Raw genomic sequence first — 12124 nt, 5'->3', positions numbered from 1 at the left:
TCATTCAAGAATGCTGATCGATTGAGAAAAAAGTTCTGCACGTTATCTCTAGGTTAACTAAATCAGCTACAGTGCACTGTTTGCACTCTCCCTGGTAGTGTTGTGTGTCCACCAAAGCATTTTTTTATGTCACAGAGCTCCACATAAACACCTGCCCATGCAAGTTAACTCTGTGTTCAGGCAAGTGGAATGCCTCAAGTGAAAATAAATGTAATGTCCACTGTGATTATCTGAAAATAAACTTTGCACTGTAAAGCTGAGAACATCCAGCTGAGCTGCGTCTCACCATTAAGCGCTGAACGGGATTGATGAGAAAAATATGACATACTTGTTTTGGGATTCACTGGAACACAGATGATTTGTCATTTGTGTATATCTTAACTGGTCATGTAAAAGTTTCTCCTTTGGGTCTTGCCATCTGTAATGGTGGCTTAGACCGCATGTTCTTTGTTCACCAAACATAGGACAGCACTCATCTGTCCACCAGTCCACCAGTCTTGAAACTTGTTGGACACTACTGCCATAGTGACAAGTGACCCTGTGATGTCACAAGCCAAAGTTTCTGCTCTCCATCAGGCTCTCTGCTGCTTTTTCTCCTGAGCCACTGATAGGCTCTCTGCTCCTAAACCTATGAAGAGGTAGGACATCACACAGGAGGGCCTGGTACGCCCTTCCCCCGTTCTCTCACTCATGCTCAAAGCAGGAGCTGTGGCTTTGCTCTGAATGTGGCCTGCTCCCAGCAGACACAGATCCTGAAGACCAGAAGTTAGTGTGCCAAACACAAGGTGTTCAACTAACTTTCCAGGGACAAGGAGAGCCAAGTTGAGTTTGCACCCAAACGTCTAACTCTGCAAGGACACTGAGCAAGTCTCCTCAGATCTGCACCTTTGGAACAAGGACACAGCAAGGAGTGCATCTGGAACCACAGCTCTTTCCAGCCTATTACTACTGGCTAACAAAAGCACGCCACAGCATCTCTTTTTCCCTCCATCCATTCAAGGATTGGTAATGCAACAAGTGGGCATAGCATTATTACAGTTGTACAGGTTAAGCAAGACTGTTTAACTTTGTCAATTGTGATTTAATGCTGTTCATTGAGTTATTTTTGTAGTTAGGTGATGTCAGTTGCTTATGCTTTACACAAACAGAGTCTTGCATGCAACTTAACATCCTCTATACAGACCCAGACCTTTTGCAACACGTCGCATACACATACGCTCACTTACAGATTGGCTTTTGACATAACAACAACCCAAAGAGGAGACTTGCTTCATCTCCTTTGTCTTTGTCCTGACTGACCACATGGTCAGACAAAACCTTCCCCAATCTGAAGCCACCTCTGCTATGTCAAAAACTCCAAAATCCCTGAGCCTTTACTATTGATACTGTAATTTTGGTTATGGTTATTAATTTAGTTATTCATCAAAATTCCAAATTGATAGTTTAGTAAACTTTATAAGACTGATATCATCAACTGGCTATCATGTTTCCGTTTTTGAGAATGCTGCCCCACGAGGTGATTTAAGGTAAATTAAGTCACACTATTTAACATAATTAATAATAATTATTAATAATAATTAATTATTTCTGATAGCCATTTTGATACTTTAATTGGAGATCTGTTACAAGGTCAGGTCCCAACAAATGCTGCCAGGCATCAAGGCTTAGATCACAACACTGGACACTATAGAAGTTAACTTTGGGGTTGACAATGTCATGTACAACATAACATTACTATTGTAAAATATATCTGTAACACTGCATGCGAGAGAGAGACTTACTTTTTTTAGCCCAGAGGCTAACATTAGCCATCATGCCACTCCAACAAGGGCTTTCCTTTCAAAAGCTTTGTAAAGCAGCTTTGAACTGCAGTGTCTTTTTGGACACTGGACACACAGTAAAAAGAATCCATAATTTTAAATCCGAAACTGAATGTCTTCTGTGAATATCTATCTCTTTTTCTGATTAAAGAGTTGAACAATGTTTAACTTTTTGTAAAAAGCTGCATTTGTCATTGTCACCAGCTGTCCAATCACAGTGGAGAAGTGGCGTGACAAATATCACAAAGATCAGCCGTCATATCGGACAGCTACAACTGCTGAGCAACAACTGTCATTTTAGGCTCAGAAAAGAAATGCTTTAGTGGACACACACCCTTATTAAAGTAGCACCAGCTATTGTCCGACCAATGAGAACTGGGTCAGACTCAACCACAAGGTGGTAGCCCTACAAATCAAAAAAATTAGAAAATTGGGACACTCAACACCCTATTATTGGGGCTGCAGAGTGTTAAGAACTCAGACAACTACTGCAATTACAGATTTTGCGATCTTGCGATCGCAATAATTAACGCAACGAAAGTCCGCAATATTTGCGGGGGCTTGCAATTTTTCAAAAGTCCCGCGATTTCTCTGCGTTTTTCCGCACGACCGGAAGTCGTCACGCATGCAACGTCATTTGAAATGTCATCAGACGTTTTTTTTTTCAAATTCTCATTTTGTCATTAGCCGCAATTTTTGTCATTTACCGCAATTTTTGTCATTTGCCGCAATTTCCCGCAAAAAAATCACATAAAAATGCCGCAATTTTTATTGCAATTTTTTGACAAAGATGGCCGCAAATTCAAGTTTTTTTTGCCGCAAGATCCTGGAGGGACTGACTGTATATTCTATAGGGATTATTTATATTGTATTTTTGGGAATATCCAACATATTCCAAGACAAGATACAAGAGCAGTCAGAAAATCATTCGAACACACTTTCCTGAGTGATATCACAATCCTGCCTACTATGTAGTGTGTATTAATTTGGCTGAATGTAGGCATTTGCCACAGAGATTGACAGTAGGCTCCGTTCTGAAACTATACATATAACATATAATATGCTCTCTGTTAATATTGTCTACACTATTCCATGTTTCTCCCTTCTAATGTGGACCCTCATGGGGACTAAGAAAAGGAGTTGAAAATATGTAATAGCGTAACAAGCAGAAAGGGTTCCTCAGATTAGTTTCAGTGCAGCACATGGGCTCGTGTACTGTATGCTCACTTCCAGCTGCTGTCAAAAATACTGTTTCAATAAAACCAGGAAAATGACATTTGAGTCATTTCAGTGCTAAGAATTTAGATTAGATTTTAACTTACAAGATGGGTTGGATGGGATTGTTGGAAATAGGGTTAGTGTGGGATATGAGAAGACACACTGTACATAGACACAAATACACAGACACACAAACACATGTTCACATACACAGCATATGATATTAGCATTTTTATAGAGCGTGAGCAATTGTTGTGACATGAGGAATGAGTGAGATGCCTATTACCAGTCTGCCCTTAATTGTATGTAACTGTATGTATCGTATGTGTAACTTTAAGTATCATATTTTCAGGCTGGTGTCTTCTAGAATGAAATTGGTTTCTTTTACAGAAATAGACTTTCCTTTCTGCTGCATTGTAAACGATGCTTGTTGAGGCAACTTTTTATCAGTTTTAGACTATTGAGATATTTTATACGTGCACGCCTCTGCTTTAACTTTGAAGCCCCTGGACTCTTTTTCAATCTGCTTTAAGATTCATCACTGGAGAAAGTTATGACACCCATCACTGTGACCTGTATACTAAGTTTGGGTGGCCCTCTTTCAGTGTGAGACAGGAAAGACACTGGGTTTTATTTATTTATAAAGCTCTTACCAGTCTTTTACTTACTAACATTACCTCAACACTTTTGTTTAATGTGGGCTCTTATCAGACTCGGTCCAGTGATTGGATTACGCTGCAGGTGCCAGCTGTTTTTACCAAACTTGGAAAATCCAGTTTTTCATATTGTCCACCTGCAACGTGGAACAACATGCAGAACCATTTAAAGCTTTCCTCATTTTTATCCTTAGGACAATTTAAATCTTTAACTCTATCACATTTTACTTCTAGATGTTCCTGTTTTACCTGATTAATGGTTTTACATTTTTACTGTTTTTATTCATTATTGCTGCTTTTATTTCTTTCCTTTTACGTTTTTACTTGTGGCTTTTATTGTTTTAACTTCTTGTTGCCACTTTTATATAAGTTTCTCTTTGGCTTTTCTGTGTCTAAGTGCTTTTATTTTTTTTACTCAGCTACATTGTAAATGAGATCTCTACCTCAGTGTATTTCCGAGTTAAAATAAAGGTAATAATAATAATAATAACTTATGATAATAATAATAATAACTTATAATAATAATAATAATAATAATAATAATAATGATTATAATGATAATTATAATTGTGTAATAATTGGTATCCCATGATACCATGAAACCGTTATATTTTCTGAGATGGTTATAGTACCATGAAAATATCGTTGCAACCCTAGTAATGGCATAGCAGCAAGAATATGTATTGCATTGTTGTGTTTGTATCACATTGTAAATTACATTAAAAAAAAGAGAGAGACAACCGCTTGCTCTGTATAATTAAATGTAGATCAAAACCACGTGTGAGAATGCAAAACAACAGGATACACAGGAAGGCAATCCAGGCACTCTAACAATATGTAGGAAAACAAGGAAGGAAGTATTAAAAAGCCCTTATTGTAGTAAGTAAAGTAACTTACAGAGCTGATCAAGATTGGGTCTCTAATTGATAGGGATGATAAATATCTCAAAGATGATTATAATACCTCAGACAAACTATATAACATACATGCCACCTCTGGCGTTTCCTCCCTCTCTCCTTGCTAGATTTAACAGTACCATGAGTAACTGTTTATGGGCGGGTAAGAAGCCCACTTTCAGTAAAAAGAAATTGTATGCATCTGTGAAGGAGGGTGGTCTGGGATGCCCAAGAATTGATTGGTACCATTATGGCTTTTCACTCAGTCAGTTATCAAAATTAAATCTGTCAAAGACCTGTGCTCCTGCTTGGGTTGCAATTGAAAAGAGTCTGGAGGAGCCCTTCTCGATGCAAGCTTTCCTTCCTCAGTTAGGAGGGGATATACCTCAAAGAAACCCTGTGTTGACATTTGCTTGAGCCAACTGGAGAAGAGCTCATCAGATATTTAACATAAATCCCTATTATACCAGAGGATCATCAATTTGGTATAATAAGTCATTAAGAATTAATAAAAAAATCTATCATGTGGGAAAACTGGGTAAGAGCTTTATGATTGAAAAAAAACATCTACTCTCCTTTGAACAGTTGGTTTCTAAATTTAACATATCCAGGAAGGATTTTTGGAAGTTTATTTAAATAAAGAGTTGTATAACAACAGCAGATAGAAAAAAAAATATTGCCCCTGTTACTTGCATTCAGGAGCTATGGTGAACAAGCTGGAAGCATAGAGGGGGGACATCTAGGTTTTATAACAAGCTCAGAAAATGTCAGTCCCAAAACTATGAGGGTGTTAAGCGTACATGGGAAAAGGATCTTGGAATATCTATAGACGGGGAAGTTTGGAAGCAGTACAAGTCTTGGTACTCCATAGCCCAAGATATGCAGACATAGTTAATCTCATTTAGAATAATAAATAGGAATTATTGGGAACCATCAAAAATGTCACAGCTGGGGCTTAGGAAGGATCATAGCTGTTGGAGATGCAACAAAGAAAGGGGCATGTTAGTCCATATGTTTTATGAATGTGAAATGGTGTGTGACTTCTGGTCAGCTGTTGTGAAATGTAATAACAATATACTGGAAACAGACCTCATTGAGGGTCCAGCATTATGTATACTTGGCATCTTACCAATGGAGACAAACCTGTCCTCAAAAGTATGTTCCTGGGTGAAACTAGACCTCATCACAGGGAACATGATAGTGCTGAGACATTGGAAGTCAAAAGACAGAAACAGCCTCAAAGAATGGAGTGATGAGCTGGCGAGGATAGCTTCTTTTGAGCAGCTTACTCATAAGTTAATAATAGTGTAAAGGTTTTCAGAAATATTTGAGGTCCCTATCTGGAGATGTTCAGTAAAGATTATTAACGTGCCCAAGGATATATAGGTCCTGTCCTTGCTCTGTGTGCTTCAATGTCTTTATGCAAAGTGGAAGAACATAACAAACAATATGATGTGGTGTAAATGGCTGTAATGTAAATTACCCGCCAGCCTGTGTGACACACTGCCAAAAAGAATGTACGTCCTTTTCTTTTTTCCTTATTTCTTCCTTTAAAGGTTAATTTTCATCAATCCAAATACCAAAGTACAGTGACCCTTAAATCAGTGAAAACAGGAGGGATTTTTCTTGTTGTTGTTAAACAGTTGCTTTATTATAATTCGAACTTCAAACCATTTTTAATGGAATTAGGCGTAAAAAGATTAAAAAAAAAAAAAAAAAAGATTAAAATGAGATTTTCCATTCAGTTGCATTTTTTTTCAATACTGTAGATACGCAAATGCAAATGGTATGATAACCGTCAGTTTTTATACCACAGCATATCTAAAACCAGTGTACCAGTGCAACCCTAGCCATTACAGTATTTAAGATAAAAGAAGCCTATATTGATCCCCAGAGGGAAATTTCTGGCTCAGCTCAGTTCCCCTGTACTACAGAACTACAGAGACAGTCTTGCTGCAGCCTGACATCTGTTTCATCCTATTCCATACCTCTTTTGTGCTGCTCTGTCCCATCTTGGCCTCAGTCTTCCCCCTGTAGCTGTTCTTGGCCTCTCTCAGTTTCCTCTTTAGCTCCTTTTGGACAGGCCAGAGTTCCTTACAATCCCTTGCAATAAAAGCCCACTTCTGCCTGCAGGGAAGGTCTTTGATCTCTTTATTAATCTACGGTTTGTTTGGGAAGCAGCAGACCTTGTCAGAGGGTACAACGTTGTCCTCACAGAAACAGATGTTATCTGTTATGCAGTGAGAGAGACCCTCAGTATCATCCATGTAGTCTTCCTGGAACAGTTCCCAGTCTGTGACATGGAAATACTCCTGGAGGGTCTCCTCAGTGTCCTTAGACCAGACCTTCACAGTCCTTGTGCTGGCCATCTGTTGCCTCACCAATGGCTTGTAGTTGGCTTCAAGGTGTATCAGGTTGTGGTCATGTTCTCTGAGAGGGGGGAGGGGAAAAGAACTTTCTGCCCCCTTCACATCAGCCCTTTTTTACACAGCAATACCGCAATATTGCTGCAATGAAGATCCTTCATTAGTGCAGCTTTGCTTATTTGCACAGGACCAAAATACACCAGCAAAATGCCACCCAACTGTGTGATTTTGTATAGCATACCAGCATTCCAGAAGCAAAAGAGGTGTGGAGGGAGTGATGTGTAACACAACAGTGTCTCCCCAGTATGCAGACATTTATTGCTGTTCTTCTTCTTTGAGTTTGCTGCTAACTAGCTTAAAAAATGCTCAGATGGAACTGTTGATAGGAGCACCGTTCTCTGCAGTTGTGACCATTGTGTCCAAAGTCCAGCAGCTTTACTATGACAACTTAGCCAAAATGAATTTTAATTGGACATTTTTAAATGCTTTCATAGCTAAAATTGATGCATGCTATTAATGTAGATCAGTAAATCACAGAGCGTGTAATTAATTAGATTATTTTTTTTAATCGCTTGACAGCCCTTAAAAAACCCCACAAAGTTTAAATGACACCTCTACGACACAGTGTCACAACTTCCTTAAGTAAAATCTCCACAAAAAATTAAACTGGAAATGATCTCATCCTCTGCTTGGACGGTAAGGAGTTCCCAGATCTCATTGTCTCCCCAGTATGCAGACATTTTCCATTGCTGTTCTTCTTTGAGTTTGCTGCTAACTGCTTTTTAAATCTCGCAGTGCTGGGTCGCACATATGAACTGTCAAAATGTCACACCCGTCCTGTCTTGCTGGGTCACACTTTTTACACAGATGTTGATTTGGTGTTGCTACTACCAACGCTGTGGTTAAAGGTAGAACAACTCTGTCTTTCTGTGTAAATCCCATCTATACAGAACAGCAAGGCAGACTAACAGTGCAATATTCCCACCTTGAGCAGGCAGTGTAAAGGGGCTATTGACATATGAGATGTTCAGGATTTTTTCCCCTTGTTGCACAGTTTACATATAATTTCAAGTTTGCCAGGACAGGAGACAGGGAGACATAATTGAAATCCCCACTGATTTTTATGAGGGCACTAGGATGTTGTCTGAAGTCTTGCAGTGATGGTGTAGGTGATGTCATTTGCACACGCTGCTAGAGAAGATGGTGGAATGTCACCAATCACAACAATAATGTGCGAGAACTCCAGGGCAGATAGTAAAGTCACAATCATACCTCCATCAGTTCAATATCAGAAGTGCTAATGCATTCCTTAAGGTAAATGTTCCAAATTGCACCACTGATGGTATTTTCATGTTAACTGCAAAATAGCATTTCTTTCAGTGGTAAAAACCTGGATTTATATGGTAAAATACAGAATCAAACTTCAAGCATAACTGTTAAATCAGCAGTACTAATATCATTTCACAGTCATAGTAGAAAAAATTCTACCATAATCGTGAAATTCTACCAACCACATCTACCAGTTTTTACTATAAAATCGACAGCTCTTTTTTTTAGAGACATAGGTGGCAAGACCTCCTCCTATCCTCTGACTGCTCAGTTTTCCTGTCTGCCCCTACTAGCATGAAGCTGGCTAGTTCAAGCAGGCTGTCTGGTATATATTCCCATGCCACCAAGTCTCTGTGAAGGAGAGAAAACGGCACTCTCTGTCAGCACTCTGGCCATTCACCAAGATGGTTAGTTCATCCGCCTTGTTGGCGAGAGTGCCTCTGTATCCTTTCTCTGACCTTCACCGCAGCTCTCATTCTGCAGAGGCTTCCTTCTCAGTCAGAGTTCCCCCAATGAAATCTGACAGTTGAAACTACACCAAACCTTTTCTAACCTTTCTAATTTTAATTGAGTCAGCTTCATCCTAATCATTCAAACTGAGTATTTAATTTAAAGCTTTTTATAGGTTGCTTTTGAGCCTATTTAAGGGCAAAAAGATCATTTAGAAATGCTTAACTGTCCTATCGATTAAAGGCAAAATGGCCCAAAAAAATATCTTTAAAAAAAAAAAGAAAAGAAAGAAAAAACATCATAGTTTGGCTCTGCATTCATATAGGAAGCGAACACTGGGCTCTTGGGTCAAAGTTCAGGTTTGTTGGACCCATCTACCACCCCTCCCACCCACCCTATATGGACTTTCAAGCGCCCTAAGACACTTTGTTTTCAAACTGATGCCATCTGGCGGCATTCTAAACTGACACTGCCTGACAACGTATAATACCACTGCAAAATTCACTGACCAAGCAGCGGTATTTGATGACTTCGGAATGCTAACAGGTTGCGTTATCATGTTCAGTGTGTTTCCATTCATATAGGCCTACCTACAATGTCTACAGCATATCCCGTTTTGCTTTTGCATCCCAAGGCTGTTAGAAAGCAGAGGGGATAAGAAGCTGTGCTTGTTTTTGCCTCGTCTAGGTGAACAGCACATCTGTGTGATGCCATTAAATTATATTAGTATGTTGGATGTTTTTCCTTTCACATTCCCTACAATGATGTCCCACAACTCTCTCTCCATTGCAGTTGTAGCTAACTTGCACACTGGGAACTGGCAAGTGGGTCCAACTCTGGTGTATTGATTTGCACTCTTCATACATAGTGACCAAGTTGCACACCAGTCCCTGTGCTAATGCAAGGCAATTTGTTTACTTAAAAAGGTATAAGCTGTTTAATTGTTCTAAACCATCACGTTATTATCAATATAAGCAGGGGATTTTAATACAAAGTGGTAACCACTGTATGTGAATGCATGAATGGGTCAGACCTGCGCAGCACTGTGTTTGAAATGTAATAAACTGGAGCTTCTGTGCTTTGATTACCTGCTGTGAACATCAGCCTCATCCATTTATATTGCCTAGACATTTATCTCACATCATTTTGGTGAAAGTAATGCAAAATAGTAATATCGGAAGGTAACTTATCACTTGCAAATGAAGGTAACTAGTAATATATAATATATTACATTTTGAGAGTGACTTGCACAACACTGCATATTGATGAGGTCTTTAAATGGTTGGAAACCCTATCTGTAACAGTAACATGCTCATTAAAGTAATTTCTGGGATCTGGGGAACATGGTTGCATTAATAAAACACAATCAGACTGGTTAAGAAACTCGAGCAGTAAGATGATCAGATAGGTTGGAAACAGGCCATCAGTCTGTTCATATTATTTTAACCACTTTATTTGCAGAAAGCACACCTAAAATGTTGGTAGCAGTCTCTCATTGTACAGAAAAACCTTGTGCACATAACAAAGGTAAGAGCGGCTGGACAAGGTTGAGGCAGGAAGTGAGTCTGTAAAATGTGATGGATGTTTACAGCAGACAGTTTGGGCAATAAACTTACCACTCACCTTAATTTGATTTCCCCCCTTTACTGACTTGTAGTTTGCAATTAAGGTAATTCACTTAACTGCAGGATACTGGAAGGGATGACTGTTAATAAAAATAATTATTATATTTATGGTTTATAATTAATAAAAGTGACTTGACTTCAATCATTTGGGAACCAAAAGGTTAATAACCATATTGTCTTTTGTTGGATGCATCTGTACAATCCAGTCCAATATATTTATCTTTGATAAATCTTAGAAAGCCTATAATGTGTCTAGACGCTGTGTTAGAGAAGTGTTCATTTAACTCTGTAGTCACTGTTGAGCTTGATAGTCTGTGGTGGTGTTAAACTGGAATGCAGCTGTCATTAAAATGCAATTTAATACAGGACAGCTAGGTGCAGCCTCCAAAAAAACCTAGGGCTATCAAAACAACACTTAAATTTTAAATTTAAAAAATCAACACTGATTAATCACGTTTGATGGTGCCCCTTGTCCTGGTGCGTCATTGAAGGCCACAGTGGCTTTGTTACATTATGGAGGCAGACGAGATGATGCTGCCCTGACTGGAACATTTAGCCTACATTTACAAAACGCCCAGATGGAACTGTTGATAGGAGCACCGTTCTCTGCAGTTGTGACCATTGTCTCCAAAATCCAGCAGCTTTACTATGACAAATCTGCCAAAATTAATTTCAATTGAAAATTTTTAAGTGCTTTCACAGCAAAAATTGATGCATTCATATTTTTTTAAGCGCTTGACAGCTCTTAAATAAACACAAAGTTTAAATGACACCTCTATGACACAGTGTCACAACTTCCTTAAGTAAAATCTTCACAGAAATTTCTACTGGTGTCTCAGGTTATAAAGCTGCCTGTTTTTTGTTGTCTTGCCTTTCATCCTATCTGAACACAACATATTCTTTACATATTTGTTTTGAGGGTTGTTTTACTGTGTCGCACTGTGTCGTATCCTCATAAAATGGTTTGAATGATATCTTACAAATTAGTGCCCCTACCAGTTAGGTTGGGTTTCGGAAAACAATTATGGTTGGGCTGTGTCACGTTACATACGTCACATTATGCAGAGTAACAAAATGTAAGATAACGTAACATGAGGTATCATAAAGGAAACTCAAGTAACGTAACATAACGTGACATCATGTGACAACATAACATGAGGTTACGTACTTCCTCCTTTGATCCTGACAGCCTACATCGCATAGGTCGTGTGATCACAGCCTCCTGGCTCACAATTACATGGGTTATATACATACAAATTATAGTGCATTACTTTTTGTAGGTATAAGTACGAACAGTGGGTAAGAACAGCATGCACACATATACTCCCTGTTCACATACAGATACAGAGACACACACACACCTGTATGATGGGAGGAAGGCTCCCAGATGGAGAGTCAGCATGGCATCATGCCGCCAGGGAATGTCTCCACAGTTGAGCAACAGAAGGCCGACTGCTGCAGCAGGGTTTAAATTTAGATCCTTGCCTGGCAGCAATCAACTCAACTCCTGTCTCTGTTTCCCTCTGCTTCTCTTCATGTTTTCTCTGGATAGGAATCAGTACAAATCTCAGGCTCCTTTTTCTGGATGTCTGTATAGCGCATGTTGTCACTTTCCTCCCCCACTAAGTCCTACTCCTGGTCCTGCTGCTATTTTGTACTTTGTAATCTGTGCAGACTTTACTTGGTATATTTTGGCAACAGTATAGTCAGCACAGTGGCTCGGTGGTTAACACTGTCACCTCACAGCAAGAAGTTCCTGTGTTT

At 39.1% G+C, this 12124-nt stretch overlaps 1 protein-coding gene across 8 annotated transcripts in view; it reads left to right on the top strand.

Moving 5' to 3' along the window:
* The window catches only part of fat3a (FAT atypical cadherin 3a), a 383130-nt gene that overhangs the window by 277655 nt on the left and 93351 nt on the right, over positions 1-12124 (top strand). The gene's annotated exons all lie outside the window — the stretch shown is intronic.

The sequence above is a fragment of the Epinephelus moara genome, chromosome 2 (genome assembly GCF_006386435.1).
Source record: "Epinephelus moara isolate mb chromosome 2, YSFRI_EMoa_1.0, whole genome shotgun sequence".
Taxonomy (NCBI): domain Eukaryota; kingdom Metazoa; phylum Chordata; class Actinopteri; order Perciformes; family Serranidae; genus Epinephelus; species Epinephelus moara.
Note: the sequence above shows the minus strand (reverse complement) of the source record. Positions and strands in the feature narration are given on the sequence as shown.